Source organism: Lissotriton helveticus, chromosome 5_1 (genome assembly GCF_964261635.1).
Source record: "Lissotriton helveticus chromosome 5_1, aLisHel1.1, whole genome shotgun sequence".
Taxonomy (NCBI): domain Eukaryota; kingdom Metazoa; phylum Chordata; class Amphibia; order Caudata; family Salamandridae; genus Lissotriton; species Lissotriton helveticus.
Genome location: NC_136065.1, coordinates 999,256,401 through 999,278,925, shown reverse-complemented (window position 1 = coordinate 999,278,925; position 22,525 = coordinate 999,256,401).

Sequence of the window (22,525 nt, the reverse complement as noted above, 5' to 3'; positions counted from 1 at the left end):
TCATGCTGCACCTTCCGGGAGTTATAATAGTAAATATAACCCCATAACATCCCACACTTTGCCTACTGCAGCATGTTCCAGAAATTAGTTAGTCATTTTTACTCCTACAACATCCTACACTTTGTTGACTATTACACCTTTTTGAAGTAAGAATAGTATTTGTTACCATGACACTATTCCACACTATTTCTACTGCTACACCTTCCTGGAGTTAGAATAATTATTCTTATCCCTACACTATTTCAAACTTTCCTTTCTGTTGCACTTTTATTGACTTCTCTAAATTGTTATGTTTACACTTTTTATTCTTTATGAATCTCTTCTTTATTAACAACTACATTTAAAAAAATCAGTAATGTAAATAATAAAATATTTACCTTCTTTAAAAGTTGACGTTTCAATTTTCCAAGTAGAGTAGATGTTTATTTTATCGAAATAGAATTTCTCTGTGAAAATCAAATGAAATATATATATATTGATTTTAAAATTTATTTCATTTTCATTTGTTTAGAATTGTGAATTTTAAACAAATCGAAAAGTACCTTCAAATTAATCTTGAAGAGGAGTGTTGCTTCTGTAGCAAAATGGCCTTTTTCGGAGCAGTTTATAGTAGTTCGACTAATAAAAAAAAATGTAACCTTTTGTGATGTGTGGAAAATAATATGTTTCATTGAAAATATTTTTAAATACACACTTTTATTTAGATTTTAGTATGCTTTTTATATGTTTGGTATTTTATTTATGGATATATGTATCCATAATTATAGTAATATTTTGATGTTATATTATCTTAAATAGGAAAAATAAACTTAATAGGGGCAGCCTTTTAATTGTTTCTAGAAAACATTGCAGACATTAGTTAGTAACTCACTTGTTTTACGAGAACTAATGCTCCTGATATATAATCGGGTATTATCTTCACAAACCGGTCAGAGGGTTGGCGTCTGGTCTCTCTGGGAGTTGAGAATCAACTGCTTTAAAAATGGTGTCTGGCTCGTATTTATACGTTTTTCACAGTGCCATTGTTTTTTTGAAGAAACACAGCGTTGGCATTCTTTTTTTAAGTACGAATTACTTCTGTGGAAAGTTATAATTTAAAATTTAGTATAAAGAGTTGTTGTTTTCGCTTATTCGTTCCGTTTTGGAAGTAGTGTTGTGGTATTATTTTCATGGAAAGAGTTGTAGGACATATTTAGGAACTACACAGTTTAAAACGGCGACTGTGTATGTATAGTGTTTTTGTTTACGAATAATTATTTTAAATCATACTAATATATTTGTACTTTATATTGTTTTCGTAGATTTTGTAAAATTTTTAACAGTTACGATTACATGAGTATTAATTTTTAATACTAGAGTAATAATTTTAATAAAATCGTTGGATTTATTTAAAATAACCTTCAGTTTTTCTCTACATTTTAAGACACTTCCCCACCCAAAACCCCTAGTTTCCCTGCATCCCGTGCCAGGTTTTATTTTACAAAAAAAAAAAAAAATTTGGCGTTGTAAAGGTATGCGTTGTAAATGATTTCGTTGTAATAGCATATTACTATTAATAACACTATCTCGCGTTGTAATAGTATTCGTTGTAAAACCATGCGTTGTAAGAGTATTTGCGTTGTAATGTCATACATCCTCAATTTAGAAACTATACAACTACCAGGAGTATACCACAGAACAGCAGACCTGCTAAGCAGACAGAACAGCTGTTCCCACGAGTGGGTATTGAAGGACAAGATCGTACAATACTTCTTCCAAACTTGTGGAACACCAGTGATAGACCTGTGTGCAACAGTACAGAACAAGAAATGCTGGTCCTCTGCCTCGGTTTCCTCACCACCTGTCGAAAGGGACTGCCCTGTCACTAAATTGGTCTGGGACATTTGCATACGCTTTTCCTCCAATACGCCTAATCCAAAGAGTAATAGAAAAAGCAAAGCAACCAGGAACAAACCCACAATAGCTGAGACATGGGAGATGGTACTCGACATTGCTAGATTTGTCCAAGGGACAAATCATGAGGATAAGCGCAGACCAGGACATGTTGACAATGCAACAAGGCTACATCTTTCATCTGGAACCAACAAAGCTACACATAGCAGCTTGGCACCTGAATACGTAGAATTTGGTCAACCTTCCTCACCGAACAATGGAAATTCTAAAGGAGGTAAGAAAGCAAACCACAAGAAAATGCTACATAGCCAAATGGAAGCGATACACCCCTTTGTGCACAGCTAATAATCAAACTATCACATCACAGGAGACTAATCATATATCTAACTCGCCTCTTAGACAGCCACATCAACTACTCTAGCATAAAGGTACACCTTGCTGCCATTGTGGGGTACACAATGGGAGCAACATGCACAAGTTTCTTCAAAAGACCAGTCATAAGAATTATAGAAGGATCAGAATTACTTGCTCCACCTAAAACAGCCCAAGTCCCCATGTGGAATCTGAATACAGTGCTCCCGCAACTCATGACAAAAACATTTGAGCCAATGCACAAAGCGAAACTCAAACAAATCACCTTCAAGACAGCCTTCCTCATTGCCATACATCTTTACGAAGAGTGAGTGTTACAGGCATTAACCATACAGGAACGATACTTTCAAATCCACAAGGACAAGGTTATTTTAAAAACAAACCTGCAATTCCTGCCAAAAGTAGTATCCAAGTATCACTTCCATCAGTGTTCTCCCGGTTTTCTTCAAAAACCCACAAACGAGGGGAGAAAAAAGCCTCCGTAAGGAGCGCACTACTGTATTACCTACAAAAGACTAAACAAGTCCGCAAAACCAAACCGTTGTTTGTCACCTATGCTCATACAAACACAGAAGTGGCAGTCACAAAAGCAACAATTTCATGATGGATAGTACAAACTATCCAACTATGCTATACCTAGCAGTGCGACCAAAAGCTTACTCCACAAGAAACTAGCGACTAGCATTTATGGCCAATGTGCCCATAGACCCTATAAGTTCAGCCGGCACATGGGCATCATCACACACATTTACCAAGCATTATTCTGTGGACAAATTAATAAGGAAGCGCAAATTGGACTAAGTACTTCAAAACCTGTACGCAAAATCTTCCTCTCACCACAGCACCCCCTGAAGGGGAGAAACTGCTGCATAATCTGATGTACAGCTTGTGAATCCAGAAAATGATTCACACTGCATAACAAAATAGTTACTTATCAGTAAGAGTAGTTTTGCAGCTTGAAGTTTTTTCTGGATTCACTTGTGACCCACCAGACTACCCCATGAGGAATACAAACAGGTGGAGAAGTATATGATATATAAAAAAAAACCACAGGTTTCAGAGACGTTATATTAGCATTTTAAAAAAAAACTTTGAAATTCCTCCGTTAGTTCTGCTAACTATAACTCAGGCGCCCGCCATGCACTGCTGATGTCACAAATTACATCATTCATGACATGGTCGGTGACATCACTGACATCTCAAAGGACATCACTGATGACCTCATCCAGTGAATGTGGGTTTGTTTGTAATTTAAATATGTATTATATATATATATATATATATATATATATATATATATATCTCGAGCTCCGTGGTTTGCAAAACCCTCCAGAAGAAGCACTCGCAGCAGGTTAACTCGTTTAGAAAGTTTATTGCGCAAAGTAAAACAAACGCGTTTCAGCTATTGCCTTCGTCAGTGTCAGCTGGCGGCGGCAAGGCGGAAGCAAAATAAAGCAGCGTCCACTGAAACAAACAATGGACTACTAACTCAAATATGTGGGCGCCATCTTACAGTGGTGAATTGCCCAACAATTCTAATACAAACTAATCATGCAATGTTTTAGACTGGTCGGCACAATACTAATAATCAAAAACAGCTATATTTCATAAAGAGCAATTATCTATACATATATCACAATTATACAAAATTGAGCCCTGGATGGGCTAATTTATCTTGTATGTCAACAATCCAATCGGTATATGCCGACCTGACCCTCATTGCAATCGATCATCACAGGTTCCCAAATTATGGAGGGACATGTCTAGGCTAAATAACACACTATAGCCTAGAGCCAGTGTTTAAATTAACAGAAATGCTGTATATCAATGATGACATGCATCCTCGTACCTATTCTCACTAGGCACCTAGTGTCATTAGTATAATACTATAGTTAAACGCCCCTCCGTAAACAGAAATTCCAGGTTAATTTCCAAAACAAGAAAATATAATTCTTAGGGAAGACACAGTCCATTTCCAATTCATCATAACAATTGCTGCAACTCAAAGGTGTGATAGGAGTTCCTCTCCTGCATTAAGGCCCCCAGGTGATTTTGTCTGCAAGTCCACAATGTATCTGGACTCGAGTCGCCTTAATTTCATTTTCAGATCCCCGCCCCTTATATTGTGTGGGACACAGTCTAGGCTGAAAAAACTGAGGAGATTCCTATCACTGTTGTGACACAAGGCAAAATGTCGGGCCATCGGGTAGCTCTCATCTCTGTTAGCGATGGCCCGCTGATGTTCCAAAACACGTAACTTAACTGCCTTCGTCGTGCTCCCCACGTATTTAAGTCCGCAGGGGCATGTCAGACAGTAGACTACAAATGTAGTCGAGCAAGTGATAAACTTGCTGATCTTAATCTTGCTCTTTCTGTGTGGAACCTCATATGACAGTACTCTCTGACTGTTGTGACATGCCTTGCATTTCCCACACGGGTATGACCCATGCATGGCACGTAAATCTCCCTTGGGCTTCTCTTTCTCAAGGTGACTTGTAACCAACCTGTCTTTCAGTGACCTTATCCTTCTAAAGGTGATCATGGGATGTCTTTGTAGGTCCTTCCCTTTTACCTTCCAGCCAATGGGAAGGGGAGAGCATGAAAAAGACGCCCCCGAGCTCTCCTCCATCGCGCTCTCGTCTCCTTTTTCACTATTACCCACTCGCTTTCCTCGAAATTTGGGACTGCTCAGCCATGCACATGTTTTTTCTTTTAAACGTTTCTTGAAATATGATACCCCAAGCACTTTATCTTCAATGTTGTGTGACCCACTTACTTGCTGGAATCCTACTGCCCCGCATAATTTGCTTACATTAAAATTAAAAGAATAGCCTGCTTCCACATGGCTTCAAGAAATGCGTGCTAATTAACCTCACGCGCTACTCGTCCGCTTGCATCAAGGCAACTCTCCCCTTCTCTCCTACAGCTCTTGATCACTGCTGGCATAATTATCCCATTAAAGTGCGTGATTAGAGTGTTTTAAAGTTCCGAAGCCCCGCTCGTGTGTGCCCTTTAGACTTCCTTCCCGGCTGTGCGCAATGATGATCAATGCGCGCGCCTGTGTGATCGCTCGAGGACCAGCGCGCGGCTTCGATTTGCTGCCTTCTCGTCTTCCAGTAACGCGGCTTCCCAGGTATTTAGTGCAGTGAAGTGGCGCAAGGCAATAAAAAACTGTCCTCTGAGTGACGCAAAAAGGACTGGTTCATTATTTCCTGCGAGCTAGGTTTCTTTCTCTCACTTTGACACACTGTTTTCTTTGCTTTTGACATCCCTATAGCCTTTATTTTAATTGTATTTCTGTTACTTTGTTCTTATATTTTTCTTTCTTGCTTTCTGTCTTCGTTCCCTTTCTGTACCTCTTTTTCCCTGGCCCCTTTCTCGTATAAACCAGACGTGCTTGTCAGCATTTTAAGTTATGATAACGACGGCTCCCAGTCAAGTTTCCCTCCCCGCTCAATTTGCAAGGTGGCAGAAAACACTTTATCTCCACATGCAGAAGGGAGTTTTCTGTTCGCGCTTCGCCCGCTGAAGCCTGCACTCTGGTGCAAGCGCAGCCGTGTAAGAAAATACGTACATGCTCAGGAGACCCTGCCCCGTGCTGGCCTCGCCGAACATGTATGTACGCCCAACGCATGCATGGCTGATCTCTGGTATACACAATCCAAAGGATCTCACCCTTGTGCCCTCGTTTATTGTATTTGATTACAGTCTTGTGCACATAGAGAAGCACGACCTGCCATTTGTGGAAATGTGTTTTGAACCCCTGCACGTGACCCGGCGTGTCACGAGTAAGATCGCCTGTGCCTTCCCTTATCAGCATTGTAAATCGTATTTGAGTGCTGTACACGTGGTTATTGATAAACCAAGTTGCCCGGTACTATAGTTCAACGGGCTTATGCACCTGCGGCATCTGCTGTTGACAGGTTTGAAACAACACAAGCCGAGCCAGCATTTCATGTGCCAGATGCCAAGTATGGATGGCTAAGAGTGGCTAAATCTGCGCAGAGCTGACCTCAGCCTTTCATCTGTTAGACTTTGAGGTTGCTGGTAGTGCCACGTTTCCTAGAAGCAGCTAGTCCTTTTCTGTTAAGTGCTGGTTGGTTAAAATTCCGATATGCCAAAAAAAGTGGTCCAGTGATGTGGTTTTCCTGTTCCGCCCATCTAAGCCCCGCCCGACCTTTAATTTAAAGGTTTTCCTTTGAGCTGTGCGGATTTCTCTATTTTAGCAGAAGTCCGCTCAGATGATGAAATGCGGTGCCCTAACACCCTTGGTGCAGTAAAGGTGTGCGTCCTCCATGTTTTGAGGTGTTCCCGGATGTCTTTAGTCTTCGGGCATCGCTTTGCTGGGATCATGCTGCCTTTGTGTCCGCCACAGGAAACCCCCGAGGGTGGGGCGTTGTCATGGAGACTAATCTGGCGAGTGGGACAAAAGTCGAAAGCACATGCTGGGACTCACGTGAACCCAAGAAGAAGTCACCTTGTCAATGTCTATACTTCATCATGGTTGAAATACAAGAAGCGCCCACGCCCGAGGTACCCCGGCTTGCTTGTGTTCACCTTAGACGCGAGGAGAAAGCGATTGCAAGTGTAGCTAAAAAGCAGGAGATTTAGAGGTGAGAAATAGGATAGGTGATACAAAAACATGTCCAGGTATCAAAGAATGAATAATTCGCAAACAATGTGCCGGGGAATCAAAAGTACAGATAACAGACGCTTGGCACAAAAAAGGCATCAATTCAAAGTGATGAATAATCCCTTCGGAAGTGGCTGAAAGGGACACACATACACATAGATGGGAAGTCTGTCTGAAAATCCGTTCTGCTGTCCTGTGCGAAAAAAGGAGCCCAGGCCGATTGTGAGACGGCCAAACGAGGCACAGAGGCTGTGAACCGTGCCCCAGATTCTAGCCGAAGAGTTTCACAGTTCGGTGTTTTGGGACCTCTGACGTAACGCCAGCAGAGACGAGGCGCCCACCGCGAGACCTTCAGGGAGCACAGACCTGCAGCGCGGGTCAAGAGACTCGGTGGGTCTGTCAGAACGAGACCCCCAGCCTGACAGAACTGTAGCGCCTTGGACAGGACGCGGAGATTCGAGGCGCCTCCGCCAGGCAGCGAGAAGAGCACCCCTTCTGCGGTGCAGACCTACAATGGGGCTGGAAGTTGAAAATCCCAACGGAGGGGGCTCTGGTGAACCCACAAGCAGGGGCTGCAGTCGCAGGTACTCTAACTGTAGGGGGCTGGGTCGGGTAGGGTACACTCGGGCTCTGGTGCGGGAAATACTGAAGGGCACTCACTGGTTACCAAATCACTCCATGTGGTCCGGGACAGTGCTCCAGTCCAGGACTTTCCTTTTACTAATCACTGTTTTCAGGTGTGCTATTCCAGTCGCTTGAGGGGAAACGAGACAGTACTTCCCTTTGCTAAAATGCATTAAGGGGGTTAAGAAAATCTTAGGAGTAGGAAACGGTGTTAATAATGGCATGGACTCACCTGGTAACCGGAGTGAAGGTGTCTGATGGGTGTGCTGGTGCGTGTGCTTGGAACTCCGCTGCCTTTGCAGGGGTCGGTGGTGCACACGAGGGGTCTGTGGTAGGATACATGATGTACATTAAGAGGGATGTGCGTTTTAGACTGACGCTTGCTCTGGGGGCTATCGTAGGCTGAAGTGGTCTGTGATGGGATACAGCGGTATGACGTAACATGTACTGGGGCTCTGGTGAGCTGAAGTTGTCGGTGATGTCATGCAGAGCTGTGATAGAACATGCACTTGGAACTCTCTTGCTTTTATGGGGGAAGAGGGCTGTGATGGGCTGAGGGGGTCTGTGTTGAGATACATGTGGAGGTACTCAGGACTCTGGGATATAATGGGGGTTGTGATGGATGAGGCCTGTTATGGGATTACTGACGTACGAGAGGTGTGTACTTCCCGCTCTGATGCATGTACTGGGGACTGTGGTTCACTGGAGGGGTCTGTGAAGGGTTGAGGCTGAACACGGGACTGTGGCACTTCTACTGGGGCTGTAGCTGCCGGTCACATCACATAGGGTATATTTGTAGGAATCATGAGAGATGTGGAAGGGGTGTGTGGTTTTATTATTGGGTTAATATTATTATAGTGTTGTGATTTTAGTTTACCGAGGGCTGTGATTTGAGTGTGTGTGCAATTGTTCCAGTGTATGTACTCGGGATTGTGAGGGATATGTCTGTACTGGGGTTGGTGAGTTATGTACTGTAACTGAAATGTGCTTTAGTTTTTTTTGGAGTATAATTAAGGCTCCGGGTTTATGGCATTTGTTTTTTAACATTTCCGTCTATTTATCCATAATTATGTTTGGGCCATTTTTATAATTATTTATCCATATTTACTGTATATTTAGGGGATAAATGTGGATGTAAAATTGTTTCCACATTTATTTAACTGATAAACCTGCACACATACTTTGACGCCTGACGTGTTTTAGAAAATTAAGAGGGCAAACATTACAATACACCCTCATCTAAATATTCGCATTATACTACACATGTATGCTGGTGAGCACCCAATGTTGGGGGGCTGTGTGGGGGGGGGGGGGGCTCTGTGTGTGTGTGGGGGGGGGCTCTGTGTGGGTGTGTGGGGGAGCTCTCTGTGGGTGTGTGGGGGGCTCTGTGTGGGTGTGTGTGGGGGGGCTCTGTGTGTGGGGGGGGCTCTATGTGGGTGTGTGGCATTTGCGAGAGATTAAGTAATTGGCATTGTAAATGTCAATGCCATTTATTTATGTTTTCAAAACCAACACATAAATAAAAATGTTGTCATTTAAAAGCCAATAGCTCTAACTTTTGCAAAGGCGAAACCGTTGCATTGTAAATGCTTGTTTTAACATAGTAACTATTAGTTACTATGTGTATGAAATAAATGAGGTGTATAACTGTAGGTGAGTAAATGTAAGTGTGATTGATTCTTTTTATGAGTGAGTAGGAGGACTGCATAACAGACTAGGATGAGTGCTAATGTGTCAATGTCTATGTAAGTGGAGGGTGAATGGGCAGTTGTGTGTGTAGACTTGGGAATCAGTGAGTGCGTATGTAGTAACTAGTATGTGTGTGGTTTTAAATATGGTACTCTTTATTTCACAGTGAGTGAACAAAGGTTATACTAGTGTGTGATGAGGTGTATCAGATTGTCACGTGGATGATGTCATCAATGATGTCACTGACCATGTCATGAATGATGTAATATGTGACGGCAGCAGTGCATTGCGGGAGCACAAGTTAGTTAGCAGAACTAGCTATAACGGAGGAATTTCTATGGTTTTGTACGAGTGAAATGTCCAGCTAACTAGAACACCCCTGAAACCTGTTTTTTCCAGTGAATTTCAAAAGGTTTTTTTAAATGCAAATTGTTTGTATAATAGTAGTTACACCTGTATTTTTTGTTATGAATTACTAGTTTAACTGTTTATTTGTATAAATAACATATTTTTCTGAAATTACAAAAAATAAAACAAATATTGTGTTTTTATTTTAATATAATTGTCTTTTTGAAATGTTATACATTTTTTGGGGGAGTTGCGCACCCAAAGCATACCTACCATGGCGGCTGCATGTATTCTAGCTGTCATTTTGAATAAAACATGAAGGATCTGCGTACGGTGTGCGACGGGTGCGTGTTTTTCAGTTACGTCATATACGTATAATGTTACGTGGTGTGTGCGATTGGATCTGAAAGAAACAGGTTAGTGTTCGATACCTTACCATAGAATATCCCCAGGCGTCAGACAGTATCCGGAAAGATTTCATCAGCAGTACCCCTGCGCGTCGCTAGGCATAGTCTGCAGCTCTGCGTCCATCATCGGCGTCATGATTGCCGGGATTACGTCGTCAGAGTACTTAGACGCCGCCCTCGCGCGCTGCGTCTGTTCTTTTTTCTGAGCCAGCAAGCGCAGATCCGGGAAGAGCAGTCCATTTTTTTACTACGTTTTTGATCTCTTTTGATCACTTTTCGAGTCGACCCTAGACTCGTGGTGCCGCTAGGGATGCCTTTATTGCCTCGGGGCCGACCATGCTGCCGGTCCTTGACCTCGAAGGCTAGACTGGAGCGGTACCGTAAGGCGCTTGAGCTCCGGCAGTGGGCTCCACGCCGCTTGAGGTCCAGGTCGAGGAGGAAGTCGAGGGACCGGTCGCGGCGCCGCACTCATCGCCGCTCGACGAGCCAGCACCACTCTTCGGGCTCCAAGTCCTCCGGTTGGGGGTTCGGGGCACACTCCCCATGTGTGCCGCGTCCAGGTCCATACCCGCCGGTCCCTTGGCTGCATGTGACACCGGAGGAGGTCAGCGCGTTTCTTTCGGCCATGAGGTCACGCTTTCCTCTGTCAGAACCTGCTGAGGCGCCTTTGGGTCCGACTGGGAGCCCTAGCGGGCCGGCGGCTTCAGCCCAGGCACCGTTGGGTACTTCGGCGCTGTGGTCGACTCTGGTCCCGACGCTGCTGGGCTCCGCAGGATCCAGGCCATTGCCAATCGACCTCGCGACTCCTCTCCTGGCGCCGACCCCAATGGTGTAGCTCCCGGCGCTGTCTCCGGACGACGTCTGCCGCAGTTTTAGCCCCGGTCTGGGTCTGCTGACGGGTGAGGCCTTCACCCTCGACCAGGCTCCATAATTTTTGCCTGATTATCAGGAGACGGATGACTAGGAGGACGGGGAGAGGTCTGAGGACCCTCTGGCACTGCAGTGCCAGTTGAGTCAGGACTGGGCAGAGGAGCTAAGGGAGGCCAGTGGTCTGGACACTTCGCCCAACACTGGATTTGTCTCCTCCCTCCGTGACTTCGGAGGAAGGGGCTGCCTACAGCGTGGTGTTGAACAGGGCGTCCAAGGCCTTGGCTCTTGAGCTCCCTGTCGCGGCAATGAGGACTAACTGCCTCACTGAGGTGCTCAAACTGCAGGCAAGTTCCTCGGAGCCTTTACTGCTGTTTAACGAAGCCCTCCTGTTCTGTTTGGCACCTGGTCCAAGCACTCCTCGGGCCTTCCTGTGTTTCCCCAAGACCATTAACCCAACTTTTGTACCTTTGACCCCCGTACCACCGCCGTTTAGTTCCCCTTTTTTTTACGTACATCAAGGCTCTAACCTTTTTTTAAAGCAGTCTTGGGTGGCAGTGTCTTTAGCCAAGGCACTGTTGCTCAAGCTCACAAGGCCCGCTGTTCTGGCTCCTTTAGGTCCGGCTATCCCAGCATTATTAGTCGGCTCTGTATTCACCTGCAAGTCTGGAGCTTTCCCTCACTCCCCCTGGTTTGCATTTGGAGGCGTCCTTTCTCCCTCAGTTGGTTTAGCGCACTTTTCCGTCGTTAGCCACTCTAACCTTCCTGGTTTTCCAGCTCTGGCGTCTCCAGCCCCTCACACGTTCTCGACTGCAATCGAGTGGATCTCCTTCAACACCACCCGAGCAGCTGCCAATACCACTGTCCGCAGTTTCTCCGCTATCGCAAGGGTGTCCAAATCCTCTTCCCCAGCCATTGAGTCACGGAGGGGGATTCTGATGCGTTATTACTGAGGTTTTTAGTTGAGCTGCATCGATTGTTTAAACCAAACTGCTTCCTCGGCAGCAAAGGGTGATCTGTGCGGCCGTCAGTCAGACGCTATCTTGCTCCCAAAAATCATATATTTCTACTTGAAAAATACCATTTTTAAATCTACTTTCGCGGAGTCGTATCTGGTGCATTCTCCGTGTGCGCAACTCCTATGTGACCTTAAAAAATGAAAAAGGATTTGATTGGTTTATAACATTTCCCACTGTAATTATTGAAGGACTCCACCCATTTTATTCATCCTGTTTAGAGCAATTGATGGGATACATCTCTTCTCCATCAAGAGCTGGTTTTGCAGTTAATTTTTTATTTTTGTTTTTGGAATGTTCTTTAATTCCAAAAGTTACCGGTTTACATTTTTCATTTTACTGTTTAGTTTTTAGAAAAACACCCAAAAAACTACAGAATTGTTGAAAAAATACAAAACAAAAAAAGAAGAAAAATTAGTTCTTGTCAGAACTACCTATCTGGTTAAAAAAAAAAAGAACTATAATTGCGTGGTAATGTCTGAAAGTTTTTTTTTTTTTACTATATGTGTAGAGCATGATTGACTGACAGAATGCAATAGTAGTGTATGGTGAATTTATAGGGGCAGATCTATGAGGAAGTGCTGCAGCGTGACACTGCAAGCCCTTCAGCTGCACCACGCTGCGGCACTTCCGAAGCACAGGGATGTGACATATTTACATGAATGTCGCAACTCTGTGCTTCTCTCAGCATTGGCACACAAACTGCAGCCATGCGCTGACGCAATCAATCAATCAATCAATGACACTTATAGAGCGCGCTACCTACCCGAAGGGTCTCAAGGCGCTGGGGGGGGGGGGGTGCCGCTACTGCTCGAATAGCCAGGTCTTCAGCTTCTTCCTGAAGGAGAGGTGGTCTTGGGTCAGGCGCAGGTCGGTCGGGAGGGAGTTCCAGGTCTTGGCGGCCAGGTAGGAGAAGGACCTTCCTCCTGATGTCGCTCTTCGGATGCGGGGGACAGCGGCGAGGGCGAGGTTGGCTGATCGGAGGTGGCGTTTGGGAGCGTGGAAGTTGATTCGGCTGTTGAGGTAGCTCGGGCCTTGGTTGTGTAGGGCTTTGTGTGCGTGGGTGAGGAGGCGGAACGTGATTCTTTTGTTGACGGGGAGCCAGTGAGTCTCTCAGATGTCCGGAGATGTGGCTGGTTCGTGGGAGGTCGAGGATGAGTCTGGCTGAGGCGTTCTGGATCCGCTGGAGTCTCTTCTGGAGTTTGGCGGTGGTCCCGGCGTAGAGGGCGTTGCCGTAGTCCAGCCGGCTGGTGACGAGGGCCTGGGTGACTGTCTTCCTGGTCTCGGTGGGGATCCACCAGAAGATCTTCCGTAGCATGCGCAGGATGTTGAAGCATGCCGAGGAGACGTTGTTGACTTGCCTGGTCATGGAGAGGGAGGAGTCCAGGATGAAGCCCAGGTTGCGTGCGTGGTCCGTCGGTTTGGGTGCGGTACCCAGGGCGGGGGGCCACCAGGAGTCGTCCCAGGCGGAGGGCGAGGAGCCCAGGATGAGGACCTCCGTCTTGTCCGAGTTTAGTTTCAGGCGGCTGGTCGTCATCCACTCGGCTACCTCTTTCATCCCTTCGTGCAGGTTGGCTCTGGCGGCGGCGGGGTTGTTGGTCAGGGAGAGGATCAGCTGGGTGTCGTCGGCGTAGGAGATAATGCTGAGGTTGTGTTTGCGTACGATGGCCGCGAGGGGGCTCATGTAGACGTTGAAGAGGGTTGGGCTCAGAGAGGATCCTTGGGGGACGCCGCAGATGACTTCGGTGGCCTCTGACTTGTACGGTGGTAGGCGGACTCTCTGTGTTCTTCCGTCGAGGAAGGAGATGATCCATTCCAGTGCCTTCCCCTGGACTCCGGCGTTGTCGAGGCGCTGCACTAGGGTGCGGTGGCAGACCGTGTCGAAGGCCGCGGAGAGGTCAAGGAGGATGAGGGCCGCTGTTTCTCCATTGTCCATCAGGGCTCGGATGTCATCGGTGGCGGCGATGAGGGCGGTCTCGGTGCTGTGATTGGCTCGGAAGCCGGACTGTGAGGGGTCGAGGGATCCGTTCGTCTCGAGGAAGGCGGCCATCTGCTTGTTGACGTTCTTCTCAATGACTTTGGCTGGAAACGGGAGGAGCGAGATGGGGCGGTAGTTCTTGAGGTCGGTGGGGTCCGCTGTTGGTTTCTTGAGTAGAGCGCTGAGTTCGGCGTGCTTCCAGCTCTCCAGGAAGGTGGCGGTGTCGAAGGATGTGTTGATGATGTCTCGCAGGTGGGGTGCGATGACTGCGTCGGCCTGGTTGAAGACGTGGTGAGGGCAGGGGTCGGTTGGTGATCCGGAGTGGATGGAGTTCATCGTGCGGATGGTGTCTTCGGTGCTGATCGGGGTCCAGGCGTGGAGGGTGGTGGTGGGGGGTGGTTGTTCGGTCATGGTGTGCGTTGGTTGGATGTTGAAGCTGTTGTGTATGTCCGTGATCTTGTTGTGGAAGTATGAAGCGAGGGAGTTGCAGAGGTCTTGCGATGGGGTGATGTCGTTCTTTCCTGCGCTGGGGTTGGAAAGCTCTTTCACGATGTTGAAGAGTTCCTTGCAGTTGTGTGCGTTGTTGTCCAGCCGGTCCTTGAATGCTGTTTTCTTGGCGGCGCGGATCAGCTGGTGGTGTTTCCGGGTGGCGAGTTTGAAGGAGGTCCTGTTGTCCGGTGTCGGTTCCCTTTTCCAGACTTTCTCGAGGGCTCGGCAGTTCTTCTTGGAGCTCTTGAGTTCGTCGGTGAACCATGGGGCCTTCTTGCTGCCGGGTCTGCTAGGCGGGGTCCTCAGAGGGGCGAGCTCGTCCGCGCAGATGCTGATCCACTTCGTGAGGTTGTCGGCGGCCTGGCTGGGGTCTGCTGAGCTGGCAGGAGGGTGCTGGCTCAGGGACGTGGCGAGCTGGTCTGCTGTGATCTTGTTCCAGCTTCTGCGGGCGGTCTGTTGCTGGTGGTGGTGGGTCGTCGTTCTCTTGAAGGTGAAGTGGACGCAGCTGTGGTCCGTCCATTGAAGCTCTGTGGCGTGGCTGAAGCTGACGTCTTTGCTGGAGGAGAAGACTGCGTCGAGTGTGTGTCCGGCGCGGTGGGTGGGGGTGGACACCAGTTGCTTGAGTCCCAGGTTGGCGAGGTTGTCGAGCAGGGTGCTGGAGTTGCGGTCGTTGTTGTTTTCCAGATGGAAGTTGAGGTCTCCCAGGAGGATGTAGTCAGCGGAGGGGAGGGCATGCGGGCTGACGGAGTCGGCGATGTCCTCGCTGAAATGTGTGCGTGGTCCGGGGGGTCGGTAGATCAGGGTGCCTCTGAGGGTGGTGTTCGGGTTGGTCTGGATCTGGAAATGCAGGTGTTCGGCGCTGGTCAGGGTGTTGTCGGTGCTGGTCGTGAGACGGATGGTGTTCCTGTGGATGATGGCGATGCCTCCTCCCATCTGGTTGGCGTTGCGGTCCCTGCGGACGATCTTGTAGCCTTCTGGGATGGCGATGGCGATGTCGGGAGCTGAAGAGGCGTTCATCCAGGTCTCCGTGAGGAAGGCAACGTCAGGGGCTGTGGCGTCTAGGAGGTTCCAGAGTTCTACGGCGTGTCTGTGGACGGAACGGGTGTTGAGCAGGATGCACTTGAGGTGTGTGCTGCTGGTGTTCGATTTGGCGGGTGCTGGTGTGAGGCAGGTCCGGATGCAGGCGAACTTGCAGGCGTGGCAGCTGAAAGGTCCGTGGGTGCGTCGTGGAGTGGCTTGGTGGCACTCTGGGCGTCGGCCGGTGTTGAGTGCGTTGAGGGTGGCGGCGGAGTACGTCCTGCGGGTCGGTCGGGCTCGTCGAGGTCCAGGGGTCCTGGCGCTGCTCGCGGTCCGGTCGCGGACGGGCGCAGACGGGCTTACCTTTGGCGCGCCTTCGGCGCACAATCGGCGCGCCCGCTGCGCGTGACCGCTGCGCGTTCGCACGGTCGCCATTTAAGGCGAAGTGCGCGGGTGGGCGGAGCAGCTGGGAGGCGGGAGCGGGGAGGGATACAGAAGAGAAGAAAGGGGCGGGGACAAGCGGCGGTGGCGGGAAGGGAGGGTGGAGGGCGGCGGACAACACGAAGGAGGGGGATGAACAAAACAGGCACAAATCTGCTACAAAACAAGGGGTATGAGGGGAAAGATACCAAGATACACGGAGAATACTACACAAGCACAACTGTTGGACAAAACAGGAAAAAAAAAGGAAAGAATAAAGGAGATGCACGGAGTTAAGGAAAGAAAACAGGCACAAATGTTTGTCAAAACAAACCCTACTGCGGGGGCAGCCGGCAGCCGGCAAAACGAGGCAGTAGCGAGGCAGAGGGCGGGCAGGGGCACACGCAGCAGCTGGTGGCCGTGCGGCGCGGGGGTGTCCCACAAGTGGGTCACACTCACCTGCGTCGCACGGTCGCCATTTAAGGCCAAGTGCGCGGGTGGGCGGAGCAGCTGGGAGGCGGGAGCGGGGAGGGATACAGAAGAGAAGAAAGGGGCGGGGACAAGCGGCGGTGGCGGGAAGGGAGGGTGGAGGGCGGCGGACAACACGAAGGAGGGGGATGAACAAAACAGGCACAAATCTGCTACAAAACAAGGGGTATGAGGGGAAAGATACCAAGATACACGGAGAATACTACACAAGCACAACTGTTGGACAAAACAGGAAAAAAAAGGAAAGAATAAAGGAGATGCACGGAGTTAAGGAAAGAAAACAGGCACAAATGTTTGTCAAAACAAACCCTACTGCGGGGGCAGCCGGCAGCCGGCAAAACGAGGCAGTAGCGAGGCAGAGGGCGGGCAGGGGCACACGCAGCAGCTGGTGGCCGTGCGGCGCGGGGGTGTCCCACAAGTGGGTCACACTCACCTGCGTCGCACGGTCGCCATTTAAGGCCAAGTGCGCGGGTGGGCGGAGCAGCTGGGAGGCGGGAGCGGGGAGGGATACAGAAGAGAAGAAAGGGGCGGGGACAAGCGGCGGTGGCGGGAAGGGAGGGTGGAGGGCGGCGGACAACACGAAGGAGGGGGATGAACAAAACAGGCACAAATCTGCTACAAAACAAGGGGTATGAGGGGAAAGATACCAAGATACACGGAGAATACTACACAAGCACAACTGTTGGACAAAACAGGGAAAAAAAAGGAAAGAATAAAGGAGATGCACGGAGTTAAGGAAAGAAAACAGGCACAAATGTTTGTCAAAACAAACCCTACTGCGGGGGCAGCCTGCAGCCGGCAAAACGAGGCAGTAGCGAGGCAGAGGGCGGGCAGGGGCACACGCAGCAGCTGGTGGCCGTGCGGCGCGGGGGTGTCCCACAAGGCAGGCACCCTTGCACCATGGTGCAAGGATGTCTGTGTAGTGGGGAGACCTTCCTGCACAAAAACAATCACTAAAGGCATTTTCCTCCTTTAATGTGTGCGGTGGAATGCAGCACGCATTGAAAGAGGAGAAAAACCTCTAGGGTGGCACAGCATTCACACCTCTCCAGATTTACGATTTCTCGTAAATCTTGATGTGTCTTGTTCCAAGGGTGTTGTGTGGGAATATACACAGCAACACTCATTGAATGCCCCTTCAACGCAAAGTGCTGTTTGAATGGGCAGTATTTACAAGGAGAGGAAAAGCCACGCAGGGTGGCTTTTTCTCTCCTTGTAAATAGGGAGGAGTCCCCGGGGCCATTACTACATCACAAAAAGTGACGTACTGTTGCAGGGGGCTTGTAAATCTGCCCCATAAGTGCTTGGGTATTGGCGGAGTGATACAATAAGAACATAGTGCTGGATGGGTGATTGAGGAAGTGCATGAGACTGACAGGACATATCCATGGCTGCACGAGCACTACTTCAGTATTTAGTGGAGTGTACCAATAGTATGTATGTGCTTAGAGGTTTGTAGGGATTGTGCACAGAATATTGTACGTGTACTTGTATTGGTACCTAGATCATTCTATAAGAACATCACTAGTAATTGGAATGATGACAGTGTTGCAAACAGAGTGCACAGTTAATTTAGAAGTGCTTAGGTATTGGTGGAGTAATAGGATAAGTACATAGTGGTGGATACGTGATTAGAGAAGTGCTTGGGACAGACTGGACGATTCCTAGACTGCATGGGTACTAACTCTGTATTTAGAAGAGTGTATCAATAGTATGTAGCTAGTTAGAGGTCTGCATGGATAGTGCACAGAATATTGTAGCTGTACTTGTGTTAGTAGCTAGGCCATTCCATAACTTCATGACTAGTAACTACAATAATTACAGTACTGCAAACAGACTGTATAGTGAATTTATAAGTGCTTAGGTATTGGCGGAGGGATAGGATAAGTAGATAGTGCTGGATGGCTGATTTGAAAAGTGCATAGGACTGACCGGAAGATTTCTACACTGCATGGGTACTAACGGTGTATTTACAAGAGTGTATCAATAGTATGTAGCTGGTTAGAAGTCTACATTCATAGTGCACAGAATATTGTAGCTGTACTAGTGTTACTGGCTAGGCCATTCCTTAAGTACATGACTAGTAACTGGAATGATTACAGTGCTGCAAACAGAGTTTATGCTCAATTTATAAGGGGTTAGGTATTGGTAGAATGATAGGATACGTAGATAGTCCTGGATGGGTGATTGGAGAAGTGCATGAGATTGATAGAACGATTCTGAGGGTGCATGGGTTCTACTTGGGTATTTAGTGCAGTGTAGCAATAGTATATTTGTACTTAAACGTCAACATACATTCTGCACAGAATATTGTAGGTATATTTGTCTTAATAGCTAGGCCGTTCCATAAGTACTTGACTAATAATTAGAATGTTTACAGTGCTACAAACCGGGTGTCTGATGAATTTATGACTGGATAGATATGGTAAAAGTGATTATATCAGTACATAGTGCTGGATGGGTGATTAGAGAAGTACATGAGTGACACGAGAATTCCTAGGCAGCATGAGTAGTACTTTAGTATTTACTAGACTGTAACAATAGTATGTATGTGGTTAGAGGTCTGCATGCATAGTGTATAGAATGTCGTATATATACTTCTTAGTAGTTGGTTCATTCCATAAGTACTTCTCTAGTAATTGAAAAGATTAGTGCTGCAAACCTACTGCAAGGTGATTTTATAAGTGCTTAGGTATTGGTGGAGTAATGGGATAAGTAAATAGTGCTGGATAGGTGATTGGAGAAGTGCATGAGATAAACAGGAGGATTCTTGGGCTGCATGGGTAGTACTTTACGAAGTAGCTGGTTAGAGGTGTGTGTGTGTGTATGTATGTGTGTGTGTGTATATATATAATATATATCACAGCTGAATGTAGTAGTGCATAGATAGTGTTTCGATTACTTAATCTTACCTTGACAGTAGTAGATATCAAAATATTTTAAAACATTTTTGCAGTTTTTTATAATTAACATTTTTTAAAACTTTCAAACTTTAGATTTAGGATCTGTTAAAGAAAAGAAAACCGTTATAATATATAATATAATTTTTTAAATACAACGTAATTTTAGCATAATCAATTCAATTCAGAAACTTTATTGCGGTCGTTTTAAAAACCATAAAAGCACATTCATTTCCAACAATTACGAATTCATCACAACTTAGGCCGGGATTTCGCTACGTACATCGGAGTTTCGGGCAAGATACAATGTTAATAATTAAAAAAAATTGAGATATAAAATAACATCTGTGCGCAAAGACACAATAAAAATGTAAGTTATAAATGCAATTCTAAAGTTTTTTTAAAGTATCTCGATAACCTTCCGTCCCATAATATATAAGAGCACAAAAGCCATCTTATTGAACACCTGTCCCCTACTATATACAATCAAAAACACATACAAAGTAAATCCGTATTTCATAGTCAATGGCAACCATTGCAGCACAGGGAATACAAAGCTCCAATAGGCAAGTATAGGGGTCTAGGCGCACTTTAGGAGGTTTCTGCAAATTATCCACATAGAAAACATAAACTTTGCTAGTGAAGCTACATAAACTGGGCTAGTATCTGATCTTAAGATCCTAAAGAAAACTGCATGGTTCCAAATGCCCAGATTCCTACATAGTTGTATTATCCATTTTCCCAGGTTTTTTTTTATATGCCGCACAGAAGAGTACTACGTGGACTGGTGTTTCCTCCTCAGTAAGGCATCCAGGGCAGAAGCTATTTGTAACAGCAAATAGCGGTAGAGTACCATATCTAAACTGTAGGAAGAGCTTTTTTGCTAAAGTTGGCTGTATAATATCTAAAACCTGCTCAAATTGGTAACGGGACTTAAAATCCAAAAACCCGTGTGTCAGGCTTGATGGTTTCGCAGACTTAAAAATTTCCATCAATTTCAACTCTTTGAGTGCATTTTTCAGTACTTTTTTTGATATCTCCGGGCAGGAGACCTCAGGTTTTGTCCAGAGGTTTTCCATGCTGATTGCACTAAAACAGCGCCTTATAAAGGCTAGCCATGGTATACTCCCACCCTCTAACGTTGTCATTACCGCTCTCAATTCTTCCTTATAACTAGCCAACTCAGGTGTGCACCACACCCGCCGCCAATAAAGCAGCGTGCGCGATGCAATATCATTAATTGGGAGAATATTTAAGTCCATCCTAAGCGGTACTAGTGGAGTATTTTTCGGCAACATCAGGACTTGCCTAATAAAGTGGTTATATGTTTGCATGAGGGTGTTAAAAAGTTTGTGCCCCCACAGTTCCTCCCCATATAGGGGATGCAGCCCTGGCTTGTACTTTATAGATTTCTAGAGGTGGGCCTATGGTTTTTACAACGCAATTATGTACTTTTAGGATTCCCCCCATAGCCTGCGTTAGTCTCGGGTTGGCCTTATCCATCTGCGGACCCCACCCCATTTTGTCATTCAATGTGAGGCCCAGATAATCAAAGACTGATATCCTTTCCAGGGGTCCATCCTCCATCATTGGGTGAGGGCAGTTGGTAGAGTTTGCATTAAATACCATGTATTTGGTTTTATTGATGTTAATCACAAGATTCCTTTTTTTACAAAAATGTGAAAACTCATTTAGTACACGCTACATGCCCATGGATGACTTTGATAGCAGCAGTGTGTTGTCCGCAAACATAAGAGCGGGAAAGCTGCGTGATGCAAGTTTTGGGCAGTCTATATCCTTGGTGGTGAGAAGGTCTTCTATCAGCCCGTTTGAGAAAAGAGGGTCGGGGCGAGTACACAACCCTGCCTGACCCCCTTATCCACAGGAAATGGGGCCGTCGGACACTACCAAATCTCACCTTTGCGAACGCACCTTCATGGAGAAGTTTAAACTTGTAGCATAGATATGGGGGAACCCCCATAGCCAGCAAAACACTCCAAAGCTGGTTGCGGTCCACCATGTCAAAGGCTGACTTCAAATCTACAAAGGTTAAATATAGACTACCTCCTTCCAACACAACATGCTTCCAGTAAAGTAACTGGAGCCTAAATAGCTGATCAATTGTAGATGTTTTAGCCCTAAAACCTGCTTGTAAAGGAGTCAGGATATCTTTGTCACTCATCCATTCCTGCAGGCGTTGGAGCAGGACCCTGGCGTAGATTTTTTGCCATACATTGATCAGGCTGATTGGCCTCTAGTTTACCGGTTCCATGGGCGAACCCTTTTTATAAATGGAGGTTATCTCTGCCCCCAGCCAAGTGGAGGGGGCTGGGAGACCACCTAGAATTGCATTAAATAATACTTGTAAGTATGGGGCCCACACTGTCTGTTCCTCTCTATAGAGGTCACCCGGAATCCTGTCCAGGCCAGGAGCCTTGTTCCTTTGTAGCTTGGTTAATGCCACTTGAACCTCAGATAATGTAAAAGATGGTATGTACCATTCGGGATCGGGATTTAAAAGACATGCAGGCAACTCACTTGCCTCAACTGAGTGGTTTGAGTATAGATGTTTAAAATTAGAGCGCCATGCTTCTTCACATATAGGGTCAATGGTGGACTTGCCCTCTGCCTTACCCATATGCACCAGGTTCCAGAAGATCTTTACATCTTTTGAATCTAAAGCAGACTTTATATTCTGCCATCTTTCCACCTCCCATTCAGTTTTAGCGTTATAAATGATTTTTTTAAAAACTGCCCTAGCTTCCTTAATACGTAGACTATTTCCCTCCTTAAGGGAGGATAGGAGAGTTAGCTTTGCTGCCCTACATCCCTTGTTGTACCAAGGATTCTTATTACCTTGTTACTTGCTCTTATTGGGTCTGGTATTAACAAAGAATTCCAACAGGGTTGCAACCATTTCCTGGTAAATTTCTGCCAGATCCTCACAACAAGCAGTGCTAAGGGGACTTTCTGAAATGGGGCAAACCTTTTCTAGCAATGGAATTATGCTTTTATACATTCTAGCCACTGTTTCAGTGGATTGAATGATATTTGCCCAACGTATACGTCTCCCTCCAGCTGCAACTCTAAGGTCACTTCTAGGTGAAACTTTGGCATTTTGACGTGTATTGTTGGAACAAATATCTAAAAAGGTGACCAAAGGGTTATGGTCACTTTCGGGGCGCTGCACGGTACTAAAGTCTAAGACTTTTTGCCATAGTTCTATGCTAATGAAAAAATAGTCAATTACTGATGTTTGACCTGCCCATTCGAACGTTGGTTGGCCTGGGTTATCTTTCGGGAAGTGCCCGGTACAGGCCCTTATAGAGAAGGTTAAAGTGAGGGAAAGCACTTGGAGGACCCCTTTGCCGGGTATACATTAG